At 45.2% G+C, this 19,142-nt stretch overlaps 1 long non-coding RNA gene across 1 annotated transcript in view; it reads left to right on the forward strand.

The window, feature by feature from the left end:
• LOC138288527 (uncharacterized) overlaps nucleotides 1-18,831 on the forward strand; it is a 103,400-nt gene extending 84,569 nt beyond the window's left edge. The window contains exons 2-3 of the long non-coding RNA XR_011202438.1: nucleotides 3,989-4,156; nucleotides 18,510-18,831. This is a non-coding gene — a long non-coding RNA (uncharacterized lncRNA). The remainder of the gene's footprint in view (nucleotides 1-3,988; nucleotides 4,157-18,509) is intronic.
• The last annotated feature ends 311 nt before the right edge of the window (nucleotides 18,832-19,142 follow it).

Here is a 19,142-nt window from a genome sequence, read left to right on the forward strand (position 1 = left end):
ATTGTCTGAATAGGTCTGTGAGTGGGTGCATGAGTGTCTAAGTGGGTCTGTGAGAGAGTACGTGAGTCTCTGAGTTTGTCTCTTAGTTTGTATGTGAGTGCCTGAGTGTGTCAGTGAGTGGGTGTGGGAGTCTCTGAGTGGGCCTGTGAGTGCACCCGTGAGTCACTGAGTGGGGCTTTGAGTGGGTGCATGAGTCTCTAAGTGGGTCTGTGAATGGGTGCATGAGTCTCTAAGTGGGTCTGTGAGTGGGTGAATGAGTGTCCAAGTGGGTGCATGACTGGGTGCACGAGTGTTTGAGTAGATATGTGATCGGGTACATGAATCTCTGAGTGTGTCTGTGAGGGACTGTATGAGTTTCTGAGTGGATCAGTGATTGAGTGCATGAGTCTCTGAGTGGGTCTGTGAGTGTGTGTGTGAACTTGAGTGGGTCTGTGAATGGGTACATGAATGTCGGAGAGGGTCTGTGAGTTGGTGCATGAGTGTCTAAGTGGGTCTGTGAGTGGATGTGTGAATGTCTGAGCGGGTCTGTGAGTGAGTACATGAGTCTCTTAATGAGTCTGTGAGTCGGTGCATGAGTGTCTGAGTGAGTGTCTGAGTGTGTCTGTTAGTCAGTGTGTGGGTGTCCGTGTGGGTATGTCAGTAGCTGTGTGAGTGACTGGGCCACAAAGGGATCGCACCTGCTCATTTATCTGACAAGAGTCCACAGTTATGCACAAAATATCTAGCTAAGTGCAATTATTTCTGCCCCCTTGGGTAAAAGCTCAGTATGTTTTCTACACTACAGCTATGTAATGGACCATGAGGAAATGTCACCAGTGACCTTGTGTGCATTTGACAATGTGATTGTTCCTTGTGCGTCTTTCTCTGTAATTCTGTGATAATCTGAATCTTCCTATAGAGAGGCCAACAAGACTACAAAGATGTAAATCTCCACAAAACCAGGGTCCTTCTTGTTATCTATATCACGTAATTGCTTCTTTGTTTTTGTGGAGATGCCCTAATATTCCTCAACATCAAGAATGCACCATCAAAACCGTCAGAAAATGCACATGGGGGGCCCTTTGTCCATCATCCTGGCAAAAGGCGCAAAGAACTTTGCATACTACCAAAGTGGACAGTGCGGGGCCAAGCAGGTGCAGCTTCCAGATGATTTGCACATTTACATATTCGTTGCATTTTAAAGGGAGAACCATGTACTCTGCTGTAACCGGGACAGGACAAGAAAGAATCCACTCATTACAGTCACATACAGATTGCTTCAAAGGATCAATGGTGCATTCACCTCCACAAAGTGTTTCAGAGCTTTTGTTCATATGGAATCACTGAGTAAACACACTTGCTTTGCCTTCGCCAAGTCCAGGAGTTTGAATAACTTTTCTTCACAGAAGTGGAGCTTCAGCAGCCTGCTATGTTTATATTTGTAAGTGCTTCCTGGTGAAGTTTAATTTCAGCATCAGTGCCAGAACGGTCCCAGGGAACACATTCCCTGGGGCCTGGACACAAATTAATTGGGAAGGGAGGCTGCGTGGCCCCCGTCCCTTTGCCGATTTCAGCCAAGGAGGCCCATCCCTTGGGGTCCTGCCTTAACATAGATATTTTTTTGGTGAGGGGGGACTGCATGGCCACCCTCCCCAGGCTAATCTCAACCCTGGGGACCCAATTCCCTAGGGTCCAGCCATGTCACCAGGGTACCCCCCAGGGCACCCAGTCACCAGCATTGGGGACCACGAAGGGGGGCCTGAAGGCCCCCACTGTCCCAGCTTGCTCCCTGTCTGTGAGAGCAATTAGTTCCTATGTTTATGCGGGCAGGGACACAGGGGAAAGTTCCATTCCCAGCCAACGAGGGCTGTTTGGCAGCTCTCGATTGCAGGGAGACGAGCTATGTTTACTCTGACTTGACAGGCACTGTCAAACAGCCCTTGTGGGCACACCGGGACTTAGCAGTAGCCGGCCATGGGGGGTGGCTGTTCTCATGGCCATTATTGGCTCCACCAAGGGGAGTGCGTGACCCCCCCTCCAATGTTTAGACAGCCCCAGAGAGGTGGTGGTCCCCGGGGTCTGTAATGGACCCTCTTCTTATTTCAATTCACTCTCGGGGTGTTTGCCCCCTGAATTAATTGATTGTTTAGCCCCGATTAGGTGGCAGTCACTGGGGCTGTGAGGGGCTACGAGAAGCCTGCGCAGCCCTCCTAAATATAAAAGAATAGCACCGGGGGGTGGTCCCCAGGGTCCCAAGGGCCCCCAGGCCAGGTGTCCACAGTGGACCCCCTTCATCCTTCTATATCAGCCCTGGGGAGGTGGTGGTCCCCGGGGCTGTGGGGGGGGGGGGGCACGCAGCTCCCCCTCACTTGCAATGAATTGCCCCAGGGAGGTGGTGGTCCCCAGGGCTGGGGGTCTGCAATGGAACCCCTTCATCATTTTCTTTCTGCACTGTGACGGTGGGGATTCCTGGGGCTGCTGAGGGCCACACAGGCACCCCCCACATAAATTTAATATTCAGCCCCAGGGAGGTGGCAGTCCCCGGGGCTGTGGGAAGGCCCCGCTGATCCCTTTACTTGCAATGAATTGCCATGGGGAGGTGGAGGTCCCCAGGGTGCAGGGGAGCATGTGGCCCCCTCATTCTATGGAATAAAAACCGCAGGGAGATGGTGGTCCTGGGGTATAAATAAGCTCAGGTGGGGGGCCCATGCACCCGTCATCTATTTTGTACATGCTCCTGGGATATGACCTTTCTGTTAAATTTGGTGTAATTCCTACAAGTAGTTTGGGCAGTAGACGGGTTCAAAGTCCCATGGGAATTAACATAGGAAATTCACTGTTTTTTACCTCCCCTTTTTCTCGGCCCCTGCTTGACTGGTCACCCCAAAACTTCCATGTACAACAAGATTCTGAGGAATACTTTCTTTGAAAACTTTCGTGAAGATATGTCAAACGGTGCCAAAGACATAGGCAAGTCAAAAACTACATTTTCTACGGAATGATGGTCCTAATTATAACTACCTACAGGCATTATGCTTACCTATTTACTTTTTACCACACGTATGCCTTTACCAACCATATCTTTACAATGAGATTTTCATGATAAAGGCATGGGTGATAAAGGCATATGCGTTGTAATTTTTTTTTACTGTAAATGCAATGACGCATGTGTTGTAATGATGGCGTTGTTAAGGCATGCGTGGTAATTGCATGCATGGCCCATCATACAACCCAATCCAGGAATTCCTCAAAAACATTTTGCCTTCCTGGATGACATTTGGGCCTTTTGGTAGGTCAGACATAGATCACCTCCTTGGATGCGGGATTTGAAGATCCCAGCCTAATTATATAGATGTCAGGTGAAAACAAGCACTAGCGCTGAGAGGTGCTTGGACGATATTCTTTAAAGGACAACACAATGACAATTTTAGGAAATTTAATAGCAGATGGGATTAACAGGCAATATAGCCTTATCTCCTATTGCACGCGGTGTGGAGTCTTCTGAAAATATGGTGGTATGTAAAATGACTTGAAACACAGGCCATTGAAGACAGAGTTAATAAAGTGATCGTGCAATTTTATTTTTCTATTGTTGACAGAATCACTGAGAAGTTAATACCTTTGTACTTCGGGGTGTTCTTAAGTAATGAACCATAGCATTTTTGCTCACCTTAGTCTGACATGCAGCTGATGTGACTCCAAACCCCTGAAAAGCTATTAAACTGCCTCCAACTGCTGAATCTAACCGTGAAATACAACCCTCCCTCTGCCTCCGAGCCATGGGTATTGGCAGAAAATATAAAGGGAATTACAATTAACAATTATAATTATAATTATAATACAATGCAATTCCATTATGCGCCTGAAAGAATAAGACACATTGAGGAAGTGCCGGTGACACACCACGACAGTGGCTAAACTGCACAGACCAAGTGTTCTTTTTTGTCAGGAAGAAAAACCATAAAGCCTATCTTTTATGAAATCCTATTTTCTCAAATTTCATTTGCAGTTTCCTCAGACAATATTCTGCCTTCCCGTGGGAGGAAAATGTCGCTTCAAAGCAAAATAAATGGATTCAGTGCCTGGATAAGCGTTCGCCTCTTTGTCTTCGATTGCCAGGTCAATAATGTATTAACTGAAATATTCCAAGGCACTAATATGAAGCATCTTCTTGAAAGTAAGTTAATATCTGTCTCTCGACTCCACTAACGTGTTCCGAATTTAATGAAAACTGATTTCAGTGATTATAGATATTTCATGATGTATACAGAAAAAGTCTTAAAGTGTCCATACAGATGATGTGCAATATAGTTTTTGTAGTTTTGAAAGTTATATACGAGACCTCACCCGCACAGTTGAGCATGTACTGTACAGCCCTGAATCATGCCGTCACGGTTAAAATGACTTTCCACTGACTTAACAAGGAAGAGTGCCTTAATTATATTTTTTTACCAGCCAAGTAGATGGCATAATTAGAAATCTCAGTTTGTAGATGACACCCTTCTTAGTGTCACCTGAGGTATCTGTGAGGTGCAGGAATCACTCTCATGATTTTAAAGTAAACTTTAACAATTGCATCTCCTTCCACCACCCACCCAGACACCTCCGCTCCGAAGGAATCCTACTTGCACACATCTCATACATTCACAGAACCAGATCAGGGGGATGGGCCTTCTCTTACATTGGTCCTAAAGTGTGGAACTGCCTCTCACTCCACCTCAGAGCCTCCTTGAATTGTGCAAGAAGCCAGAGACCTGGCTTTTCAAATAACCAACCTACCAAAGGAAGGACTCGAAACACACACCTACTCAAAACAAGGGTACCCTTGTGGGTGATAGTGTGCTTTATAAATACACATAACATAACATTTCAGCCACCCACTATAGAACTTTGGTGTTCAGGATTTTTCTGCACCATATAATATGCCCCATTCTAAATTCCTTAGTTCTCTCCCACTCTGTTCTTCCCTTCGTCATGATCTGATTTGTACAAACCCTAGCTAATTTGAATTCTTTGTTACCTCAAACCTGAAGGTTTGAGGTACACTGTAGATGTGTATGTCAGTGGCAGAATGGGCATTATTTGACATTCACTTGACTCTCAGATATTAAATATCACCACTATATATTAGGAAGAGTGTAGGGCGACATGTTTTAAAAAAAATCAGTTATTGCTTTTGTGGAACATCTGTGAACTGTTGGTTTGGTTTTGCAGTAATGCAGGCAAATATGTCAATAAAAATGTTGTGTGTCAAAATAATAACAACAAAAATATAATGGTATAAAAATGTCAATATATCAAAAAATGTTTCGACTTTACATTCTTTTAATTTGATGTACAATATTATCAACTACAAAAATAGAGTGCACCAATGTTATATGGTTCCTATCAATTTAGTAGGACTGGGTATTATGTCACAATATAGAGACTTAGGGGGTTATTCTAACTTTGGAGGAGGTGTTAATCCGTCCCAAAAGTGACGGAAAAGTGACGGATTTACCACCAGCCGTATTACGACTCCATTATATCCTATGGAACTCGTAATATGGCTGGTGGTATATCCGTCACTTTACCGTCACTTTTGGGATGGATTAACACTCCTCCAAAGTTAGAATAACCCCCTTAGTGCTTGATTTAGATCTCAGTGGAGGGGTTACTCTGTCACAGGGGTGACGGTTATCCCATCCGCCGAAACCTAAACACCATAGAAAACAATGGTATTTAGGCAGACAGGCTATCCATCACCGCTGCGACGGAGTAACCTCTCCAACGAGATCTAAATCAGGCCATTAGTCTACTCATATCATCAGTAAATGTTGGTTTATTAGGCTAGCTCACAGTACCACATCTAAGTACCTAACCGTTCAGGGTAAGAGATGTTGTTGGTAACCTGGAACATTACCACTCCGAATTTGCGGAAACAGATCTAACCCTTTTATTCATTACTTTTTTATGCCCAAGGTGTCACAAGAAAAAATACAAAAATAAATCCTCAAATATTAATTGAAAAGGTCTTATTCTTGCAAATAAAATATGAACTATGATTATTAAGCAAATGAGACACATCAGTGTAATAAGCATTATTACAATGGTAAAATATACACACATTTCAACTTTGTTAATTGTTTCTAATGTGCCTCCTATCTGTCATTAATACCTATACACTTAAAAGATCATCGTAGAAGTACCCATCTGCCAGACCTGTTGTATGATCTTACCTCCATACCTTGCTATTTTGAGTCAGGAAGTGGACCGCAGCGCATTAAGAAATGCAGACTCCTCTCTGCGCTGTTATCTTCCTTCTTAGGATGAAGGTCAGGATCAGTGTCCATGCTTTATTTACATTTCATTGGACTAGGAGTTCTTAGCTAAGGACAGTTTTAACCTAGATGAAAACCTGATATAGTTGTGTAAAACATATCTCTGAGCCAGCCCTTAATGAAATTTGCTGCTTGAGCAACCTGGCTGAGTGGAGTAATTATTGTGCCCCGACCATCTGGCAGTTCAAAGACCCTGTCAACAATTAGCCCATTACAAGGTCAATAAGATTCACCTGCTGGTGGGAGGACAGGTTGAAATGTCTGTAGCTGTTCACCAGCAATTCCATGTTGATTAAGGTAGAGAAATCTACCCGTCTTAAGAATGGGGAGACGTCAGACTTCTGCTTGTGTGCTCCAGCAGTAGTCACATTTGGAAGTTTTGGAAGCAAAAGACCCCTTGTTTGTGGGAGAGACAAAGCACAGTAGACTGATTCCCTGAATGGCAATTTAAAAATAATGAGGCATCAGTAGATTGGTTGGATCCCTTTACAGTAACAGAACTCATCACCGCCTTCAAATACCCCTCCACACCATGGAGAATTAAGGAGAATCCTATAAAGGAAGGTGGACACACAGCATTTCTTTGACCCTCTGTCAGGAGCTTTGGAATTGAATGCACTTGTGGCTTGTACTCCTGGACTTTTTGGATTCTCCATAGGGCTATTCGCATCAACTCCCTGGCTTCCTTCCAGGTCTAGTACAGAGTGGATTTGCTTAAGTGTATTGAACAAGTAGGTCTAGTGTGGACTCACTAGTCTTCCTATGAAACCTAAAGTTGTTTGCCCTGCAACAGAAAAAATACCTAGGTGGCTGCAAAGTGCAGACTTATGGTCTGATTACAAGTACGGTGGTCCGTGGACTGCCGTACCCCAGTGGTCGGACCACCATATTAGGATGCTAGTGGTCGGACCGCCACAGGACTTCCACCACTGCCAGGATCATGGATCCCGATATATTGGCGACAGTGCAAGTTGTGGTCAGGCATGGCAGTGCTGATGTCCGCACTGCCGTACTGATCACAACTTGCCTTTCTGCTGGCCTTTCCATGATGGAAGGACAGAGACGGGGCCACAAATTGGCCCTGCACAGTCCATGCCCATGTTGTGGGCAGTGCATGGGCCCCCTTGTCAGCACTCTTGGAATGCGCAGTGCCTGCCATGGCAGACAGTGCGCATACTGAGTGTGCTGGCAGCACAGTCAGTGCAGACTGCATTGGCTGCCATTTTAGGACTGAAGTCAATGTGGCCGCACTGACAGTCCCGCCAGTCCCACTGGCACATGATGATATAGTGGTTGGAGGCCGCCGGCTGGCGGGGGCCTCCAGACTATCCGTCAGACAGTCAGACGGCCAAACCCCTCATCAGGCCCTTAGAGTGTGGGGTGTGGGGGAGCACCTCAAGAGTGTTTGGATGCAATGATAATGTTGGTACCCAGCGATCTCTCAAAACCTTACCACAGTTTTATTATTATCAACATTGAGCCATCATAGAGCCTCACAACTTTGAACCAGGTCAGCAGGGGGTCTATCCTGGGCACTGGGAGTGTTACACCATTGTCACTCCTCATTCAACACCCAAATAAAAAAAGAAATTAGGGCAGGTACAAACGTAGGAAATCTGGATATACCTTAAGGCACAAGTACAGGAGCTCTGTGAAGCCGGGTGAAAAAGGTGTGCGTCTGATGCCCCCATGTTCTCCCATGGCCTATGTTTTCCTTTGTGCCTGTACAGAGGTTTTCAGCTACTTGAGCATGAGGGCATGACCTAGATCCAAAAAGTAGAGGTAAGCAGGGGTGTTGCTTTTAATTCAGCCACAACCATCTTGTGACTCAGAGGTGTTTCTGCTGGACACTGTGTTGTTGGCATGAGTGAGAGGACACCATGGGCGCTATGGGCATTGGCTTCTAAGACATTAGTTTGTGCACCACATCGTGGATTGCTTCTCTCTCTTAAACAGTCTCAATTCAAGATGTTGGTGCCTATATTTAAACAAAAGCTTTACCAATCCAAGATGGCTGATGCTCTTCTGGGCACGGTTTGTTTGTTTTCTCTTTTTCTTGAGTATATAAGGCTTTGCAAATTTTACTCGTTGTACCTCAAGGCTTCCATTCCTCTTTGCTGGCATGATCACTGCCTTCATGACCACTACTTTTTGTTCCCATTATTTTTTTTCTCTCCTCTTCTGTAGGTTTGGGTTTTTTCTTCTCCTTTTGACCTTTTACTGTTACTCTGTCTGTACTATTCTGGCATTTCAACTGCGTTCTTAACATTCCTTCTGTAATCTGATTACCAGCCTCTTTTCTATGTTCTGACGTAACATCCGGTTGAGAAATGATATGCTATTGGCTTTTTTACTTCTATACGGGGGCTTTCTTTTTGCTGATACTCTTCAGTTTAGTATTTTATGATCACTAACTGAGACATTGGTTACTGAAAGGGATAGCCTTTACCTCAAATCAAGGAACATCTGGATCAAGGAGTGGATGTTCCAACCTGCACTTAGAGGGATAAAACAAGGGCAGAGGCACCCACAGTAGGAAGTCCAGTAGGTCACTGGTACCTCTGCGGGCACCAAACAAAAACAATAATGAAAGAGTGAGACCACATGAGAGGGAAGGGCAGCAGTAGTCAGCTCCCATTCCAATGCACTCCAGAAAAACATACTGGTTGGTAGGGAACTAGCAACAAAAGTAGGACTGGGGGCTTGAGCTCACAAGTTCTGTTTTGCAAATTTAGAACCTGGCTCTAGAAATAAATCTTGGATTTTGTGAGCCTTGAAGAGGTTCAGTCCCCACCTTTGTATAGCACATACATTTACCTCAAGTCAAAGATTTCAGAGTTTGATTACCATGAGTTGGAGCTGCCTTGAGACACCATCATGTCTCTTTTTTCCTTTCCAGGTAAGGCTTGATGTGGAGGTGGGTCCTGATGTTTTTAAATGTGAGGTGCTAAGAGAATGCAAAGTACTGCTTTCATTCACATAGGGATTTAGGGACAATCTGGCTTATCCGAAACAAAACCTGACAATGTAGTACCACCACAGAGTGCACAATAGAGTGACATCAGGCTTGAAGCAGGGGACGGTCAGGTACAAGTGATACCTCATGGGAGACTGAACTGCTGGAGGTACCCAGCAAGCATGGAACCACAAAGGACAGTACACTAAACAGGTATACCAAGCAGCAGATCCCACCCAAAAGTGCACAACCACGCTAGACCCAAGCACAGCGCAAGGCATTCACACAGGCCATCACTCCAGCTGACTGGTCTCCTAAATACCCACCTACCTCGCTAAGTGACAGCAATACACAGGAGAAGATGATGGGAGTCACAATTGCAGAAAGGGTTTGGTGCAGGCTCAATGGCCTCAGGTAACAGGAGGAAATGTGCAGCTGGGAAAACCTGTTCACCAGGTGGGTGGTACAGATGGAAGTAATACCCACATTTGGCAAACTCACTGACCCAGCAACAGCGGTGCTGAAGTGGTGCATATGAATGGCCAGACTGAACAACTGTTTTAAGGTCACAAAAAAGACACAAGTCATAAGATCCCTAATGCTGCACTATGCAGATGAAGAAATCTTCAAGCTATTCTAAAATGTATCAAACACAGGACATGGAGATGACCATGCCTTAGCTGTGACAACACTGAAGGCTCACTTCAGTCCACATCTATACCACGATTATACCATGATTATGAGTGGTGTTCCAGTTAAAAGTGGCCAAATCACTTAAAAACAGAAACCATTGATGGGTTACACATCCAGTTGCATGACCTAGACCTGCACAGAGGCCAACCCTTCAGAGAAAGTGAGAGCACACCTAATTCAGGTGTGCTGTCCTCTATATTACAGAGACCTATATTACGAAACCATGGATATCACTGGAAGAAATCCTAACTGTGAGAAAGTGGATTGTTAGATTGGGTGGATGGTAGTCTTGTTAGTTCAAATAAAGGTTTCAGTAATTTAAACCTGGGCTCAAAGCCTTGTAGCTGAGACTCAGAGAAGACAGACTTAACTTAAGAAAATGTGTAAAGCATTTAGAAGTACCAAAACAGTTAAAATGTTGACAATCCAATACAATGAAGATCCCACTTCAGTTTATAAAAATAGAGAACAACACAAAATAACAAACTGACAACAACAAAACAACAAAAACTCAGTTAAGCGAACCGGAGATAGGAATCTTAGGAGTTTTAAATAAAAATAGCATCAAAAGCATTGAGCACCTCCTGCAGCTATCAGGTTGTGTTTAACCAGTTTCTACTTGTGTTTGTTGGGGACCTAGGCATGATTGGAGGCTCACCAAGATGGAGTACAGATCAGATACAGAAACCAGGTTCATCCCAGTAAAAATGTTTACCTTTTGATGTAGTCTCTGGATTGGAATTGAAAAATCCTTAGGGGGGCAAGGCAGCAGGCTGTGTCTGAGAGGGGCTTCACAAGGCTAGATAACCATCAGATGAGGACCCGTGAAGCCATTGACTTCTGTCAGGAAGGCTCTGAGCAGGAGAAATTCAAAATTCACACCAAAGGGAAGGTCCCTCGCCAACCTGATACTTTTGGCCTCATTGTCCGGTAAAGGTCAGACTATTTTAGAGCTCAGATTCCTTTAGCAGATTGAGGCTGCAAGCTGTAGCTAAAAAAAGACATCACAAGGCTGGATACAGCCTCTGCCATGTCCCGCCAAAATGGATTTGCAAAAGATGAAAATCTCTGTGATAGAACAACATGTATCTTTGGCCCAGTGACAACATGCCTTCGTCTGATTAACTTGGCAGGTTTGCCCCAGGCCTCTGGAATTCTTTGGAGCCAAAATGTTTCTGAGTCTCAGGTTTTTCAGGACATTCAGAGGGTTGTTCTTTGACACAGCCAAGGATCCAGGGACTGCAGCAAAAGCACATGCTACAACAGAAGCCACCAGCAAGGTGAGAAGAGAAGCAGGGATGATGGAGGAGAAGTAGGGATGATGTATGATGGATGAGAAGTAGGGATGATGGAGGAGAGGCAGGGATGACACACATGGATGAGAAGTAGGGAGGAGGGAAGAAAAGTAGGGATGATGGAAGAGAAGCAGGTATGATGGATGAGAAGTAGGGATGACGGGTGAGAAGCAGGGATGAGAAGTAGGGATGATGAGTGAGGAACGAGGATGTCCTAAAATGGATCCTGTGTACCAGATGTGATGCATTTCTGCTTTCTCCCTTTTACGCAACCTGACAGCAACTATGCTTGCTGCCCTGTGTTGCGTGAAAAATTAGTAAATGTCCCCTAAAATATTTAAAATAACCTTCATAATTGTAAGCAAGGGGCTCCTGATCAACATGATCTTTTGCTGCAGTTAAGTTCAATCAGGTTGAAATGAAATTTAATACATATCAAATACCAATATTTAACTATATGTGTGTAATCATCTTGCAACCTAAAAGCCCTACCCACCCTAAACCCTAAAAACGTCCTTATCACCCGAAAACCCATACCCACCCTAAAAAATACCCTTACCACCTTAAAACTCATACCCACTCTAAAACATAAAAACGTCAAGACTGCCCAACAAATCCATACCCACCTAAAACCTAAAAATGCACTTACCACTCAAAAACCCATACCCACCCTAAACCCTAAAATACCCTTACCACCCTAAATCCCATACCCACCCTAAACCATGAAAACCACTTCCCACCCAAAAGCCCATACCCACCCTAAAACCTAAATATGCCCTTACTACCCAAAAAACCATACCCACCCTAAACCCTGAAATACCCTTGCCACCTTAAATCCCATATCCACCCTATACCCTAAAAACCCCTTACCACTCAAAACCCCATACCCTCCCTAAAACCTAAAAATGCCCTTACCACCCAAAAACTCATACCCATCCTAAAACCTAAAATCCCCTTACCCCCCAAAAACCCTAGCCACCTAAAACCTAAAAATGCCCTTACCACCCAAAAACCCATATGCACCCATAAAACCTAAAAACACCCTTACCCCCCAAAAAATTCATTATACTCACCCTAACCCCTAAGGCTCCCATATAAAACCTACTGACGGTCGCCAGTAGGTAGGTATATTTATGATCATGTTTCCACAGAAAAAGCGTTTTTTGACCTGCCAATATCTCTGACACTGTGTGACGAATCATCACAAAATTTTGCAAACAAAGTCTGCCGGTGAATCTTGTTGTGCACGGAAAGTTTTGGGTGATCCATAAAGCAGGGGCTGAGAAAAAGGAAGGTAAAAAAACATGCTTTTCCAATGTTAATTCCCATAGGAGTTTTGAACACGACTACATCCCGAACTGCTGGACAGAATGACACCAAAATTGGCAGAAAGGTAGCTTTTCGTACGCAGATTTTGCTTTTTGTTATTTGGTATAAATCCGTTACAGTTACAAGTTTAAGAGAAATAAAGAAGTCAAAATTTGTATATCTAGGGCTGCTGATCTTCGCCAATGAATTTATGAATATTCAAAGTTCCTACAGGGATCTGCAGAGTTCTGTTTGGATACTAACACTTCAACCAGGAAGTGTTGGCAGCCATCTAGGGACTCTGCTTCAGCCTAGTCCCTAAACAAAAAGTGAAAAAAAAGAAAAGGGTCCATGGCAGGGACCTTGCCAGGGCAAAAAAGCACGTAAAAAAACACACAACGTCACAAATTTGTGGCAACATTTAAAAAAAAAAAAAGCGCAGACTCCCATGTTTGTTTTAGAAAAGCCCCCAGGTGGGCCTGGACCACCACCTCCCTGAGGCTAAACTATCAATTAAAGCTTAGGGGACCCCCACAACCCAAGAGCTTATATTCAATTATAGGTGGGGGTTTCGTGGCCCCCCCACAGCTCTGGGGATAATTAATGTAGGGGTGCTGAAGCTCTGGGGACTGACACCTCCCCCGGGTAAAAGATTAAATTAATGTGGGGGACGCGAGTGGCCCCCTGCAGCTCCTGGGACCACCATCTTTCCAGGGCCAATTCATTTCACAGTAAGGGGGACCACATGGCCCCACCTGCAGCCGAGGGACTGTCACCTCCCTGGGGCTAAAAAAGGTAAGGAAAGGAGTCTGCTGAGGACCTGAGCCCCAGGGACCACCAACTTCCTGGGGCAAATTTCAAATTTTGGAGGGGACCATGCTGCCCCCCTCATGGAAACATTAATAGCCATGGGGACCACCACCCCAGGACCGGCTCCTGCTATGCCCAGTGGTGCCCACCCCCAGGACATATCTGTTTGCTCTGACTTGGTGGGAGCTTTGACAGCTCCAGCTAAGTCAGAGCAAACACTCCAGTTCCAGCAAGCGAGAGCTGTCAAACAACTCACGCTTTCTGGAAGCAGAAACAGAGGAATTCATTGCTTTTTCAGACAGGGAGCAGCATGTTTAGCAGCTCCCTATCTACAAAAGCAATGCCAGTTCCCACCGGAGGCAGGGAGCTGGCTGGGACCGCATGGGCCTTCAGGGTCCCTCATGGTCCCCTTGCACACTGGCTGCCCTGCGGGGCACTGAGGACAGATGGCTGGGTCCCAGGGAACAGGGTTCCCGGGGCCAAGATCGTTCAGAGGAGGAGGGCCACACAGCCCCATCCCCAAAACAATAAAAATATATTAAGTCCTGGACCTGGGGGTTTGAGACCCTGGGGGCGAAATTGGCCAGGGGAGGGGCAACATAGCCCCCCCCCCCTTAAAAAAACATTTATAAGGTTGGACCCTAGTGGATGGGGTCCCCGGTATGAGAAGCTGTCCTGGTTTGTAGTGGGTACCAGAGGTACTTACACCTTATACCAGGTCCAGTGATCCACCTTAGTGAAATGTAGGCAGTGCCTAGCAACGTAGGCTGTCTAGGGGTAGCTGTAGCAGAGCAGCCAAGGCTGAACTATAGCCAACATGCAAAGCTCTTGCAATACCACTATAGTCACACAGTACCTATACACAATAAAAGACAATATTCAGTGGTACCAAAAATAAAGGTACTTTATTTTAGTGACACAAGGCCAAAAATATCTTAGAGGCAATACTCCTACTGGAGGTAAGTATTATACACAATATATACAATGGTAACCACAATCAGGTAAGTAAACAGTCATAGAATAGTACAAACAGTGAAAAAACACAATAGATTGCAATGGGCCTAGGGGCAACACAAACCATATACTAAAATAGTGGAATGCGAAAGTCAGATTCCACCCTAGGCAAGTGTAGTGTATAGAGGGGCACTAAGAGTGTAAGAAAACACCAAAGGTAAGTAAAGTACCCCACCCCAGAGCCCAGGTACCCCACTCCAGAGCCCAGGAAAACAGGAGTAAAGTACATCAAGTTTCCTCAGAACTCACTAGAAGTCGTGGTGAAGGATGATGCAAGAACCAGGCAAGACTGCAAGAAACGAATAATGGATTCCTGGACCTGAAGACCTGTGGAGAGAGGAGACCAAGTCCAGAAGTCGATGAAGAGTCCAGGAAGAGCAGGAGCCTCTGCCAACCTGGAAGAAGGTGCAAAAGTGGATTCTCTTGTTGGAAGAAAAGTACAGAAAGGCACCAAAGAAGATAGCTGCGGGTTGCTGCTTGGTGCAGGAGATGTCCCACATCGAGTCGTTTAATGCAGGCTGTTTGTGTCGCTGGATTCTGCAAAGGATGCGTTTTGCATCAAAGAGGCGCTGCCCGGACCCAGGAGAGCCTGGGGCTCTCAACTAGGACTGAGGAGACAGAGGGGACTCTCAGCACTTCAGACAGCCCTCAGAAGACCAGACAGCACCCCCAGGAGTCCCAGGACACAGGGACAAAGGAGTTGCAAAGTGCGGTCATTTCAGCACTACACATAGGGATCCCATGCTGCTGGAGAGCAACTTAGGGAGTTGAGCGTCAGAAGATGGAGTACTTTGAACCTGAGCTACGCTGTGCACAAAGAACTTTTGGAAGAAGTGCGCAGAAGCCCAAGGAGCTGCAGAAGACGTGATGCACCGGTGTACTGTCTGGCATAGTGAGGCAAGCCCCTACCTCCACCAAATTTGGACAGCTTGATCTTTGGACAGGAAGGATCACTTTGGTACACCACCTGTGTTCCAGGGATCATGCTCGTCGACAGGAAGGAGAGGAGTCCCAGAGTGTTGGTCGTCGTTGCAGAAAGGTGCCTGCAGAAGCAGGGAAGTGACTCCGTCACTCCACAGGAGATTCCTTTGGTTCTTCTGGTGCAGGGTGAAGACAGGCAGTCCCCAGTGTGTGCACAACCTGGAAACTGTTGCAGTTGCTGGCTGGAGCTGAAGTTGCAGGTCACAGTAGCCTTCCAGTTTACTTTGTTGCAGTTACAGCGGTTCCTGGAGCAGTCTGCGGTTGATCCAACGGTCAGAAGCTGAAGCAGAGGAGTCCTGGTGGAGTCTTGCAAACCAAATCTAAGGAAACACCCAGAGGAGCGACCCTAAATATCCCTGAGAGGGGGATTGGCTACCTACCCAGGTATGCACCTATCAGGAGGGGTCTATGATGTCACCTGCTGGCCCTGGCCACTCAGATGCTCCTAGAGGGTCCCCACACCTTGGAATCCAAGATGGCAAACACCAGGGACACTCTGGAGGAGCTCTGGGCACTCCACTTTCCTTTGTCCAGTTTCTCATCAGAGCAGGGACTGGGAGTCCCTGAACTGGTGTAGACTGGATTATGCAAGGAGTGCACTGTTTGTACCCTTCAAAGCATTTCCAGAGGCTCTGGGAGTATATCCCTCCCATGCCTGTAACACCCCTTTCCAATGGGAGAGGGTGTAACACCCCTGTCCTAAAGGAAATGCATTGTTCTGCCTTCCTGGGATTGAGCTGCTCAATCCCCAGGAGGGCAGAAACCTGTCTGTGAGGTGGCAGCAGCTGAGGCTGCAGTGGAAACCTCGGAGAGCTGGTTTGGCAGTACTGGGGGTCCATTGAATTGGCTCCCAATACCACATTTGGATTGGGGGTTCAATTTCACAATCTTAGACACCTCACATGGCCATATTCGGAGTTACCATTGTGAAGCTACAATGTATTGACCTATATGTAGTGCATGCTTATAATGGTGTCCCATTACTCACGAAGACCGGTAGATTGGTCCTGGAAAATGGGGGGCACCTTTGATAGTGCAAGGGTGCCCTCACACACAGTAACTTTGCACCTAACCTTCAGTAACTGAAGGTTAGACATATAGATGACTTATAAGTTACCTGGTGCAGCGAAAATGGCTGTGAAATAGTGTGTGCACTATTTTACTCAGGCTGCAGTGGCAGTCCTGAAGGAGTGTTTGTATGAGCTGCTTATGGGTGGCAAAAGAAATGCTGCAGCCCATAAGGATCTCCTGGAACCCCAATGCCCTGGGTACCTAGGTACCATATACTAGGGACTTATAAGGGGATCCAGTGTGCCAATCTGAATTTAAATATGTAGTCACTAAACTATAGTGACAAATTTGGTAAACAGAGAGAGCAGAAGCACTGGAGTTCTGGTTAGCAGAACTCCAGTGACACAGTGAAGCATACTGACAACACATATAGGCCACAAACTATGAGTACTGGGGTCCTGACTAGCAGGATCCCAGTGAGACTGTAAAAACACACTGACAAACACTGACAAACAGGCCAAAAATGGGGGTAACCATGCTAGAAGAAAGCCACCTTCCTACACCCGGGGCCAAGATCAGCATCGGGAGGGGGCCACATGGCCCCTCATGGAATTGTATTGGGCCTTGAGGGATGGGGTCACCTGGGCTGAATTTAGCCCACTTCTGGAGAGGGCAAATTATACTAACTCCTGAGCTTGGCTAAGGCAAAGCACGAGTATTTACTCTGCAATTACAGATTGAAAAACGATCTAAAATGCTTCCTGGAGTGAATGCATCTTTCATCTATTGGAGTGCAATCGGACACTTTCACATCCAATCTCACACCTACATAGACCCTCTCACACCCGTTCTCATACCCAGAGACACCCTCTTGTACCTATTCTCACACCCAGAGAGACAGGCCCTGCTGCCACTCCCACTGCACATCGTCAGAGGTTGTGTGCAGCATGGGGTTGGGTCATTTATATATATATATGTATATATATATATATATCCATGAGCAAAGGCGGTCATAAGGTGGCGGTCCTAACTGCTGGTGCGAGTGGTGGGATTGACCACACACCCCAAACACACATAACTAAACCAAAGGATAATGCCACACTCCCACAAGTTGACATTCCACTATTTATTGACATCAATCATAAGTTCCTCTTTCCTACTGATGTTTTTTGACAGTTAGTATTCCACGCATATACCTTTACCATTCATACCTTTACAAAATTTTAAAAATAATACTTACCTTTATAAACTTTACCATACATATGCCTTTACCATTCATGCCTTTAGAACGAAATTTTTTGCAAAGGCATACATGGTAAAGGTGTATTCATGATAAAGACATGCGTGGTGAAGTCCTGTGCATAGTAATGGCTTTGTGGTGATGGTCATGCGTGGTAATGATCGCGTTGTAATGGCTGTTTCCCCTGCGTTACAGGCAGGATTGGTTTTGTGCAGGAAGGGATACTCCCTGCACAAAAACAATGCTTAAAGGCATTTTTGTCTTTCTATGTCCGCTGCAGAATGCAGTACACAAAGGAAGAGGAAGTTACCAGGAGAAAAAAAAGATATTTATCTTCGCTACCCCTAGTTCATGGAAGTGTAGAATTTCGGCACAATGCCACATTTACTCACCTGAGTAAGTCCGGAAATGTGAAAATCCATAGGTGGATGCATTGGAACATCCATGCTCAACCAACGGAACGCCTGTCAGTAAACTGGGCCTTTGTGTTTATGCACGCACACACACCCATACACTCACAAAAACGACACACACACACACAAACACACACACGCGTGTCTGTAGCCGACCGCATACATGGTCCATGTCTTGTTCCACAACAGGGTTTCTTCCATTGCCCACTACAGATTCTGATGGGGCTCACAGCTGAGTTGCAGTTCTTGTTTATTAATGAAGCAGGCCACTTTAGTCAATATCGCAGTGCACATGAACGCCTCTGTTTGTCCATATGCGAAAATATCTTTTAAAATGTTTAGCACAGCAATAATGTTTATTACTTGTGCTCGAAAACCAAGTCTAAACACCTGTTTGTCTGATTATTTGCATTATCTTAAGATAGGTGACGCCACTTAAATTTCTGTCCTTAATTATATTTTTCACCATTATTTCTCTCCATTGTTTAGGTTTTACAGGGAAGCCTGTAAAACGATTGCAGAGCTTTGATGGGCTTACTCAGCAGCAGATACTTACCCGAGTGGAATGGTTTGTAGCCGAAATGAAAAAGCATGATGTCATTGACGAAAAAGCCAACATGGACTGTCAAAGCATTGCTCTAAGAAATGTGGATCATGTATGAACTAATACTAAATAGATGTGCGTTTAAAATGTTTATAGCGCTAAGTGTTAAATTAATAGCCACAGAGTGATTAGCTAGCCACTCATTGAAAAGATCAACTTGAATAAAATAAGGATAAAGAGTAATGAGTAAAGATATTGTTTACAAATCAGACATTGGAGATGTAAATCTGGAGGGGTATTTTTTGACATTGGTACATGGGAGAAAAAATGCACTGTTTAGCTCGTACGTGAACCAGCTTTGGTTGAAACTTAAGAATTTAGGATGTCAGAAAAAATAAATCTAGAGCACCGGGTTCTTAGACGTTATAGGTATAGATACAACATGCCCTGGGGACTCTGTGAATACTGTAGAAATACATTTTTTGACAATGATGTTTTATGACTATGTGTTATGAATTCTGAATGAGATTACATTTTATCCAGAATCTCCGAATGTTTGACATATAATATAACTCACT

The sequence above is a fragment of the Pleurodeles waltl genome, chromosome 4_1, assembly GCF_031143425.1.
Source record: "Pleurodeles waltl isolate 20211129_DDA chromosome 4_1, aPleWal1.hap1.20221129, whole genome shotgun sequence".
NCBI classification, from domain to species: Eukaryota; Metazoa; Chordata; class Amphibia; order Caudata; family Salamandridae; genus Pleurodeles; species Pleurodeles waltl.